The sequence below is a fragment of the Panthera pardus genome, unplaced genomic scaffold (genome assembly GCF_024362965.1).
Source record: "Panthera pardus isolate Hobbes unplaced genomic scaffold, ASM2436296v1 HiC_scaffold_1, whole genome shotgun sequence".
In the NCBI taxonomy this organism is placed as follows: Eukaryota; Metazoa; Chordata; class Mammalia; order Carnivora; family Felidae; genus Panthera; species Panthera pardus.
The window spans coordinates 73,666,428-73,678,059 of NW_026526654.1; the positions used below are offsets into that span (position 1 = coordinate 73,666,428).

The window sequence follows — 11,632 nt, forward strand, 5'->3', positions numbered from 1 at the left end:
TAGACTTCTGCAGGCTATTGCCATTTCTGCTGGAGCTGAGATCCAGATGTGGAAAAAGAGTGGACATGAAATTATCTCGAGTGAAATCTCGCTCACTTTAAATACTGGGGGACAAAAGGTCTATGGTGCCTTGTGAAAGTTTATCTCCCCAGAAAAGTTTGGCATTTCTCAAAGGAAGTATTTGCTCCCATAAAAATACTATGTTAAGAGAATTCTAATCATCTCGGCCAGCATCCACCAATAGTGATGGCAAACAAGCCATGCTGATTTCTGATGGCTTGCAAAGCCATTAATTAGTCCAACAGAGTTCTTTTTAAGATCCAAAGCATGCCAGTATGGAAAAGACTAAAAGCACTGATGAAAATGTGTTTTCTGTTAAATAGGTTATGGAAGAAGCCCAAAAATATTGAAGTAGTAAACATTTCAAAGAGAAACAGTGGAGGGAGTCCAAATTCCCAATAATCCCACTGGAATAAGTTCAGTGAGATCTGTGTGAGGCATAACCCCTTCATGTCCTAAAATAATTTACCAGAATATAACAAAGGTCATCATGTTCTAATTAATTTGGAAAAAGCTCTGAAGTTGGATTCCATGAGTGTTAAATTACTGAAGCTAAATCACATGCAACTAAAACAAATTGGCCAACTATTGCTCCTGGGTCAATTTCAGCCCACTGCCTATCCTTTCTTCCTGTTTTCCTTCTTTCTTGTTTTCTCTTTCTTTATCCCTCCATCCCACTCTTTCTTTCTTACTTTTTTTAAGTTTATTTTTGTTTTGAGAGGGAGAGAGCTAGCAGGGAACGGGCAGAGACACAGAGAGAGAGAGAATCCCAAGTAGGCTATGTGCTGTCAGAGTAGAGCCTGATGTAGGGCTCGAACCCATGAACCATAAGATCATGACCTGAGCCAAAATCAAGAGTAAAATGCTTAACTGACTGAGCCACCCAGGCACCCTTCCTTCCTTCCTTCTTTTCTTTTTTCTTTCTTTCTTTCTTTCTTTCTTTCTTTCTTTCTTTCTTTCTTTCTTTCTTTCTCTTTCTTTCCCACAGTCTAAAAATGGCTTTTACATTTTTAAATGGTTTTATTTAAAATGGTTACATAAGTATCTTTACAATGTCTTTCATTTTGTCTCTTGGCTGGCAAAGCTAAAAAATTTACTACTTGGCCCTTTGCCAAAAAAGTTTGCCAACCCCTGTACTAAATGATCCAAAATTGGGAAAATAAGAAAAGGAGGCAAGCCTCAAGAGGAGAGTATATATTCCTGGATATAATGGAAATACGATTATGATGCTGTTTATCCACTACTATTAGTCCATTGACACTAGTTTTCCTTTATTACTGAGAGGTTTGCCTCATATTTTATCATTTATCTCCACAGTAGCTTTAAAGATAAACCAGTCTTATGTGCTGCAGTGGTTGTCAGGTGGAAACTTGTGTTTGCGAATGACTGTGAATTACTGAGATGGTAGGTTCTGGAGCCAAATTAACCATCTGTTGGAGGGACTGAAAGCGAGTATGACAAATAACCCAAGTGGAGAGCAAAAATGGTGGATCCCCTTGAGATCACAAAGCATTTTTGTACAGCTGTCCAAAGACAGGTGGTAAGCCAGTCCAACGTCTGAAAGCTGAGATGCATGGTGCCATCTTGAAAGAAGCCCAGAAGTTAAAAAAAAGGGGGAGTGGGCAGGGAACAGAACTTAACATCAAGGAAGACTTCGTGAACAAATGGAATGTGAAGATGCTAGGATCTCTCTCATGTCTTCAGAGGGGACTGGTCACATGTGCATTTCTGGAAGCAGTGGTTGCTGCTGAACAAATGAATCAGCATCGGAGTGAGTGGGTGTGGATGGTTAATTTGACCAGGAGAGTTGTGGTTCCTCTTGACTACCCTTGGGGTGATTCACTTCTGTGTAACAACAGAATTCTGACAGCAAAAGCCTTTTTGTTGTCAGGTGATTTTTCTCTCACTTTCTCTCAGTTATTCTCTTAATAATCTCACGAGTTATTATTTTTTTCCATGACAGATAGGCAAGCTGACACTCAGAGCAGTTGAGCAACTTGACCAAGGCCATCCACTTTGTAAATGAAAGTCATGATTTACTTACTCTCAGACCTTCTTTCCTCCAGCCCCAGAGCACTTTACCATTAATCTTTTATCAAAGCTTACCCTCTTTTACAGTGAGCTGTTGAGAACTAGGCTTAACCAATGGGTTACCCAGTTAATACATAATTTGAAATGTCCAGAGGCCTTCTTTTTTTTTAAAGTTTATTTATTTATTTTGAGAGAGGCAGAGAGCAAGCGGGAGAGGGGCAGACAGAGAGGGGGACAGACCCCAAAGTGGGCTCTGTGATGACAGCTGAGAACCTGATGTAGGGCCCAAACACACAAACTGTGAGATCATGACCTGAGCCAAAGTCAGATGCTTAACCGACTGAGCCACCCAGGTGCCCCAGTGAAATGCCCGGAGGCCTTCCCCATGGACCTCATACAAACTAAATAAATTTAAGCATTTTAAAAATCCTTATTGACTCCAAATTTTGGACGGTGGAATTTCTTGTTAGTTTGTTCAGGAATTTTTAAAATTTTATTTTATTTTTAATAGCTTTATTGAAGTACTATTGATATAAAATAAACTGAATATATTATAGTATAAAATCTGATGAATTTTGACATGTGTATACCCCTGTGAAATCACCCCCAAAGTAATGAACACCCCATACCCATCAACCCCCAACGTTTCCTCATGCCCCTTGTGATCTTTTCCTCCTGCCCCTCCTCCCATCCCCAAACCTTCCAGCCCTTACCCTATCTCCAAGCCTGTGTTCTGTTGCAACAGATTAGTTTTCATTTACTAGAATGTCAAATAAATAGGATCATACTATATGTATTCTTTTTGTCTGGCTTCTTCCACTAAGCATGATGATTTTGAGGTCCATCCCTGTTCTAACATGTATGAATAGTTAATTCCTCTTTGTTGCTAATAGTCCATTGTACGGAGATGCCATAGGTTTTTTCATTTATTCACCTATTGATTGATACACATTTGAGTTGGGTTTTGTTCTCTTGGGTAAATACCTAAATATGGAAAGGCTGGATCATATGATCAGAATGTGTTTAGCCTTTTATGAAACTGTCAAACACTTTTTAAAAGTGGTTGCAGCATTTTGCATTCTTGCCAACCGAGTATGAGAATTCCAGTTCCTTCGCAGTCTTGTCCACACTTGACATGGTTAGCCGTTCCAATTTTAGCCGTTCTAATCTGTTTGTAGTGGTATTTCATTGTGGCTTTGATTTGCATTCCCCTATTGACTAACAGCAGTGAGTTTTTCTACCTGTGCTTATCTGCCATCAGTATACTTTCTTGGTGAAGTGTTTGTTCAAATCTTTGACCCATTTTTTTACTGGGTTGTTTGTTTTCTCGTTACTGAGTTTTGAGGTTTCTTAATGTATTGTGGATTAAGTCCTTTATCAGATGTATGATGTGGAAAGAGTGTCTCCCAGCCTGTGGCTTGTCTTTTCATTCTCTTAATGTAGCCTTAGAAGAGCAGCTTTTACTTTTGATGACATCCAATTTATAATTTGTTCTTCTTGGATCATGTGTTTGTGTATGGTCCAATTGTCAAGCTTACAGAGAACACCACACAGAATATTTATGGTTCCCATAGAGAATTTTCTGCTTTGCTTACTTACTTTAGACTGGAGTCACTTTCAATGCCTTAGAGATGACGAGAAGTTCTCTGAAAGTTCTTTCAATTGTGTATTCCATTCCCAGATAATGTCCCTCATATTCAGAGATGAATGGGTTCCCAGGGTTTTATTCATTTTAGAGAAGAGATGGGACCAAGTTACGACCATAATTGAAAGATTGCACAGTTTACTGAATGTTGGTATTGCTGAGAAGTAGATCATGCTGTCAGGGTTTTATAAGGCCCTGTATCCTAAGGAGCTCACATAATTTAGTATCAAAAGGGAAGTTAGTAATCATCTTGCCCACTTGCCTATGTAGCCCAGGCTTCCTTCCCATTGAATCTTCCCTCTTTCATTCAGATTTTTGCTTAAAAGTCACCTTTTCAAAGAGGCGTTCATCTTACCTAAAATAACAAAACCCTCCTGGCCCCGTTACCTTCGATTTCCCTCCTCAGCTTTGCTTTCCTCTATAACACCACTACCTGAAATTTTATTGTGTATTTAGATTTTATGTACGTCTTTATTTTTTTTCTCTGTCCCTCCTACATGGGTAGACTTCTCTGTTCATTACTGTATCCAAGCACCCCCCCCATGTAACCATTCAAAAAATATTTATTGACTGAATGAATTTCTTCTCAGCCTGAGTGTCAGCTCTGACAAATAACACATTGTACTGGAAAGAGAGCCACGTGTCCTGCATTCTCGGCCTTTCTCTGCCACCAGCTATGGAATTTTGTTAAACGACTGGGTTGACTTTGTGCTATTTAAGGACTGACCGGTCCGGCTCCATCACACCGCGATCATAGGAAATTCATACCATGAGGCAGCCCCTGCCGGTGTGGGGCTCTGAAGACATTAGATTTTTTTCTTCTGGGGAAATAAATTTAGCTTTTCTAAAAAAGAAAAATTGGAACCAAAAGTTGAAACCAGACAGTTTCTATTCTTTCTACTGGTTTGAAGATCTGCTTCCTTTGGAAACTTACTCTGAAGAGTGCCAGGCGTGGTCTGAGTACTTTGATCCTCCAGTGGGCAGGTATCATTATTGTCTTCACTCTGCAGAGAAGAGAACAGGCGTTGGGAGTTCCACAATTTGCCTAAAGCAATGGTAAGCTGGGAAGTCATAGAACAGGATTGACTCCAAGAAGTCTGACTCAGGAGCCCATGTGATTCTTCTATGTTCTGTTGCCTTTTATTTAATGCTGTGTTTTAAAATAGATATTATATTTACATGAAGAAGCAAAACAATATAAAAACTTATACACTGAGAATCTTGTTTCCACCTTCTTCTCTCCTTCCTATTGAAAACACTTTATTAGATTTTAAAATTTATCTTTTTAAGGTTTGCTTATACAAATGAGTATTTTTGTTTCTCTTCATTTTTGCAACAAAGGTAACATTTCAGATCCACTGTTCTATCTACTTTGAAAAAAAGTCATGGTTTGGGGCACCTGCGTGGCTCAGTCGGTTGAGCGCCCAGCTTTGGCTCAGGTCATGATCCTATGGTTCGTGGGTTCGAGCCCCACGTCGGGCTTTGTGCTGATAGTGCAGAGCTTGCTTGGGACTCTCTCTCACTCCCTCTTTCTCTGCCCCTCCCCTGCGCATGCTCTCTCTCTCTTCCTCAAAATAAATAAATAAACTTTAAAACAAGTTGTGATTTTAAATATACATTGTTCAGCTGTTATTTTGCAGAATTTCAAAACAATGGAGAAAATCAAAAGGAATATCACAATGAACACTAATATATGCTTCACCTAGATTTTCCAATTTTTAACATTTGCCACTTTATGTTTTCTTCTCTATTCACCTATTTGCTGTTGTTTTGCTGAACCATTTGAAAGTAAGTGGATCTATCATGACACATCGTCCCTATATACTTCAGTGTGTAACTTCTAAGTAACCAAAATACCATATTTACAAAAGTAAATATTGCAAAAGTAATATTGAGTCAATAACATCTAATATACGATCCATACTCAGGCTTCCCTTGTTGTGCCAATCGTGTCAACTGTTTACTTTTACAACTGTTTACTTTTTTCTGGTTTGGGAAATTAAAAGTTGCATTTAATTTGCATGCCTTTTTAATGTCCCTTTATCTGGAAAAATTTCTCGTGACTTGTTTTTTTTAATCTTTCGTGATATTAACATTTTTGAAGACACGCCATTTCTTTTATAGACCGTCTCACACTCTGGATTTTTCTGCATGTGTTCTTGTATATTTGGACAAACTCTCCTCGTACGGCCACCACATAGGTGATATTATGTTCCTGCCACTGCATTGCACCAGGAGGCACTGAATTTCAGCATGTTCCTTTATTGACAATATTCCCTTTTATTACTTTGTTGAGATTTGTTCACCAAAGGTCTCCGTTATGAAAAAAACTTTTCTCTCCAGGCTGTGCGAATACCCTATTTCCCACAACCTTTCACCCAATACTTCTTACTATCCATTGATAATCCTTTTCTGAATCAATTGTTGCATTGGGATTGCAAAATGGTAGAGTTCTAATTCTGTCATTCCTTCTACATTTATTAACTGAACTTCTTAGTAAGGGCTTCTTCCGCTTATATACATACTTGTTAATTTAGTATCATTTTAATCTCAATGGTCTTTTTTATCCTTACCATTACTATCATTATCCTTTTTGATGCTCAAAACTTTGATGTTTTACTGTTGGCCTGATCCTATATTCATTTCACCTGTTTCCATTAGTCTTTGGGTACTGTCTTGCTTTCAGGCACAACTAAATACACACATCTTGTACTTTGCTTAAATGCCATACTTTTTTTTTTTCTTTTAAAATATATCCTGGAGATTTCCAAAATCACTGTGTTGAGAATGCTCTCATTTTTTTTTTTTTAAACTGGTGCACTGTGTCTTATTCTGTGGATTGTTTACTAAACCAGTCCTCTTGCTGGAGATGCAGTTATTTTCAGATAATGCCATGGTGCAAAACCTGGTATATACATATTTTCATTCCTGTGCATTTGTAGAATAAATTCTTGGAAGCAGAATTGCTGAGCAGATGAAATGCATACTTAGTTGTTGTTAAATATGCCAGATTCCCCTATGTGGACTGTACCATGATGCACTTCTACTGACAGAGACCCCTGGATTGCTCCTAGGAAGGTCTGTTTCTGAGGTTCTAGTGGTACCTTCCAAATTTCCCATCTTCTTGACTGGGGTAGAAGTCGCAGCTCCACCTGTGGACTAGTTCAGTGATGATTTTCAGGGAATTGTTCCTGGAGTCCCAGCCCAGCTCTTTGCATGCTTCCAATAATTTGTAAGCACCCATTTTCCACGTTTAAATCTCTTTCTGTGCAAAATGCCTAGAAAGGTTTCAGCTTGATTAGCACACTCATTTTTTTTTTTTTTTTTTGCTTGCCATGAATTTTTTTTTAATATAATTTATTGTCAAGTTGGCTAACAGTGTATATAGTGTGTTCTTGGTTTTGGAGGTAGATTCCCATGATTCATCGCTTACATACAACACCCAGTGCTCATCCCAACAAGCGCCCTCCTCAATGCCCATCACCCATTTCCCCTCATTCCTGCCCCCCAACCCTCAGTTTGTTCTCTGTATTTAAGAATTTCTTATAGTTTGCCTCCCTCTCTGTTTGAAACTATTTTTCCCCTTCCCTTCCCCCACAGTCTTAAGTTTCTCAAGTTCCACATATCAGTGGAAACATATGATATCTGTCTTTCTCTGACTGAGTTACTTCACTTAGTGTAATACCCTCCAGTTTTATCCACATTGTTACAAATGGCAGGATTTCATTTTTTCTCATTGCCAAGTAGTATTCCATTGTATATATAAACAACATCTTTTTTTTTGTATTCCTCACCAGTTATACTATTTTATTTTTTTTTTATTTTTAATATATGAAACTTATTGTCAAATTGGTTTCCATACAACACCCAGTGCTCATCCCAAAAGATGCCCTCTTCAATGCCCGTAACCTACCCTCCCCTCCCTCCCACCCCTCATCAACCCTCAGTTTGTTCTCAGTTTTTAAGAGTCTCTTATGCTTTGGCTCTCTCCCACTCTAACCTCTTTTTTTTTTTTCCCTTCCCCTCTCCCATGGGTTTCTGTTAAGTTTCTCAGGATCCACCTAAGAGTGAAAACATATGGTATCTGTCTTTCTCTGTATGGCTTATTTCACTTAGCATCACACTCTCCAGTTCCATCCACGTTGCTACAAAGGGCCATATTTCGTTCTTTCTCATTGCCGTGTAGTACTCCATTGTGTATATAAACCACAATTTCTTTATCCATTCATCATAAACAACATCTTCTTTATCCATTCATCAGTTGATGGACTTTTGGGCTCTTTACATAATTTGGCTATTGTTGAAAGTGTTGCTATAAACATTGGGATATGTGTTCCCCTATGTATCAGCACTCCTGTATCCCTTGGGTAAATTCCTAGTAGTGTTATTGCTGGCTCATAAGGTAGTTCTATTTTTAGTTCTTTGAGGAACCTCCACACTGTTTTCCAGAGTGGCTGCACCAATTTGCATTCCCACCAACATGACAAGAGGGTCCCTGTTTCTCCACATCCTCGCCAGCATCTGTTGTTTCCTGAGTTAATTTTAGCCACTTTGACTGATGTGAGGTGGTATCTCAATGTGGTTTTGATTTGTATTTCCCTGATGATGAGTGGTGTTAAACATCTTTTCATGTGTCTGTTAGCCAACTGGATGTCTTCTTTGGAGAAGTGTCTATTCAGGTCTTCTGCCCATTTCTTCACTGGATTATTTGTTTTTTGGGTGTTGAGTCTGGTAAGTTCTTTATGGATTTTGGATACTAACCCTTTATCTGATATGTCATTTGCAAATATCTTTTCCCATTCCACCCGTTGCCTTTTAGTTTTGTTGGTTGTTTCCTTTGCAGTGCAGAAGCTTTTTATCTTGATGAGATCCCAATAGTTAAGTTTTGCTTTTATTTCCCTTCCCTTCAGAGATGTGTCAAGCAAGAAATTTCTGCTGCTGAGGTCAAAGAGGTTGTTGCCTGTTTTCCACTCAAAGGTTTTGATGGTTTCCTGTCTCACATTTAGGTCTTTCATACATTTTGAGTTTATTTTTGAGTATGGTGTAAGAAAGCGGTCTAGTTTCATTCTTCTGCGTGTTGCTGTCCTGTTCTCCCAGCACCATTTGCTAAAGAGACTGTCTTATTCCATTGGATGCTCTTTCCTGCTTTGTCAAATATTAGTTGGCCATACACTTGTGGGTTCAATTCTGGGTTCTCTATTCTATTCCATTGATCTATGTAGCACACTCATTTTTGGTTTCCCTCCCTTCTTTGGCTTACTTCCCCTACTCCCACAGGATCATTTCCACTTCCCATATTAATAACTGCATCCCAATTTGCATCAAGGTCGGCTTTTGGGGGTATTCAAACTGAGAAAACAATGGACATATATTACTCTCATGATTAGGGTGAAAAGTTCTTTTAAAATCCTATTATAAGGAGTTATTAATTTTTGAAATACCAAATATCTGCTAAAGAAGATGATGCTATTTGTTTTGTGACTTGAATTGAAGGTATAAATCTTTATCCCCTTGTAAAGTGGGATCATATTTGAAGTATTAATACAAATATTATTTCCACATCTCTGAGACCACTAAAAATTTTCCATTCCTCCTAATCTGTTCAAGTCAGTAGAAGAGAACTAAAAACATAAGGTACAAGCAGAAGAAAAAATAGGGGAAAAATCAAGCAAATAACTGAACAACTTTGTGACCTAAAGGAAAGAAGTATAATGTTGTTTGCTTGAATAGTGATCTTTTCTCATACCAAGAAGCTAAATGACTTCCACCGTGACTTGAAGAAAGAAGTGTAAAGGAAAGAGATGCCATGCATTCAGGAGGGCAAGCTGGAACTGGAAGCCCCCTCACCAGCAACATTACAGGAGCAAGTGCAAGCTGGGGCAATATGGTGGTCTTGTTGCCCACTTAAGACCGCCAAGCTCCAAGGATTAGCATGCTGATTCTCCATCGCCTTTTTTGGAATTATCCTTAACTGAGGCCGGAAAACTTGCCCAGTAGCCCATGTGATCCATCTCATGTGGACAACCCATGACAGATGTGCCAGATGCTTATAAACTCCATCTTCTCAGATGAGGCTAGGAGAACAGGACACCTCATTGGATTATGTCGGTGCGAAGGGTAAATCTTGCCTTTGAGTGAGGTGTAACTATACAAAACTATCTAGAAATTGCCTGCTGAGCAGGGCAGGTGGTAAAAACATCTCTCATATCACACTGTGACTGCTATTACTGATGGTAACCGCTGATTTTTTGAGTGCTATGTTTCATGCTCTATATTTAATCTCACAGCCACCCTTTGACATAGGTATGTTCTTTCTCTGGTTTTACATATCAGGAAACTGAAATGCAGAAAAGATAAGGAATACAAAGCTTTCACCACTAATGAATGCAGAATTGGGCTTGTGACTTAACAGCTAACATATAAACATCATAGTTCTTACTACTGGTGGTCACGAAGACAAGCACTGGAAGAGGCGTATGTAAAACTGAGCAAAACCAGGTAGGTATGGTTACCACGTTGTAGGGTTGGGAATGATTAATCACCCCCTCCCCCAAGGTGTCCACTATAATACGACATTGTTACTCCTCCAGATGTTACTTTTACTCATTTTGTTATATAGCTTCCGTCTTGGGTTTCGGAGCAGAGGCACCAGATTCTCATTTTAATGTTATAATAGGAATGGGCTTTGTTTGTGCCTTTTTCTTGCTCGTGTTATCACCAGTGCTATTAGAACAGATTCATGTGGTGTCGTTCCTCGTTCCCATTACAACCTTTATCACAATAATATGGTGCAGTATTGGAATTTTAATGGCTCATATATTCTGTGAAACATGATGGTAATAAACTGTAATGCTTTGACCTCAGCTTTTTAATATTTGATGCATCGCCCCTTCCCTACCCACCTAGCCCCCTCCTTTCCTCATGCTATTTGAATGAGGATGAGGTAGAATGGGCAGTCACTCAAAGAAGGAAACATTTACCAAGTGGAATACACCTGTTTATAAGCCTATTAAAAGTGTATAGACATTCATGTTCTATTTTGAAAAGAACAAATCACCCTTTCTCCTCATGGCAGACAACACAAGGAGAATGTAAACTAGAAAACATGAATCAGCTCTTATTACGGGAATCACAACAGGAACAGAAAATGGCACATTGATCATCTATTCTTGAGACAATGGCTAAACTGAGAGCCGAAGCACCACAAAAGCAACTTCCTTCTTCCTGCAGTTGGCTGCATGTATCTATGAACAAAGTGAAGAATATGAGAAGGCAACCCAGAAATGAATTCAACATCAAAGACCAGCCTCGCTGTTTATTTAGAACCCACGTCATGCATGACTCAGGTAAGACCCAGCAATAAGAACCTTCATGGAGCCAGCCAAGAAATACCATGACTGAAATGAATTGTTGACTCCTATATCTCATCATTTGATTTCTCTGTCACTGGGCCCTTTGTCACGTGTTTTGAAAAGCAAAACTGTAACTATTCTTGTTACGACTTTCCATGAAAAATGAAGTGCTATGTTCTTCTGGCACCAGTTATGTGTCTGTCCCTTTTCTATAAAGTGAAAAAGCCCGACCCCAAAAAGTGTTGAAGTTTAAAGAAAGTCTGTGGGGAACTAGAGGCTGCTGGCATGGGAAAATGAGCTGAACTCCCTTGGAGTATTGACCATGCTTCCTGGTTTGACCCTCAGTTTCGTAAATCCAGAAACTCAATTTGTAATCCCCCAGAGTTCATCAGGCTCATGTTTTTTGTTTTTTTTTTTTAATTTTTTTTAACGTTTATTTATTTTTGAGACAGAGAGAGACAGAGCATGAACAGGGTAGGGGCAGAGAGAGAGGGAGACACAGAACTGGAAGCAGGCTCCAGGCTCTGAGCCATCAGCCCATAGC

At 39.0% G+C, this 11,632-nt stretch overlaps 1 long non-coding RNA gene across 1 annotated transcript; it reads left to right on the forward strand.

Moving 5' to 3' along the window:
• Window positions 1–4,531: 4,531 nt before the first annotated feature.
• Window positions 4,532–11,274, forward strand: LOC109265842 (uncharacterized). The gene is made up of 3 exons (XR_002079370.2): window positions 4,532–4,792; window positions 10,070–10,234; window positions 10,812–11,274. It is a non-coding gene; the product is annotated as an uncharacterized LOC109265842 (long non-coding RNA).
• The last annotated feature ends 358 nt before the right edge of the window (window positions 11,275–11,632 follow it).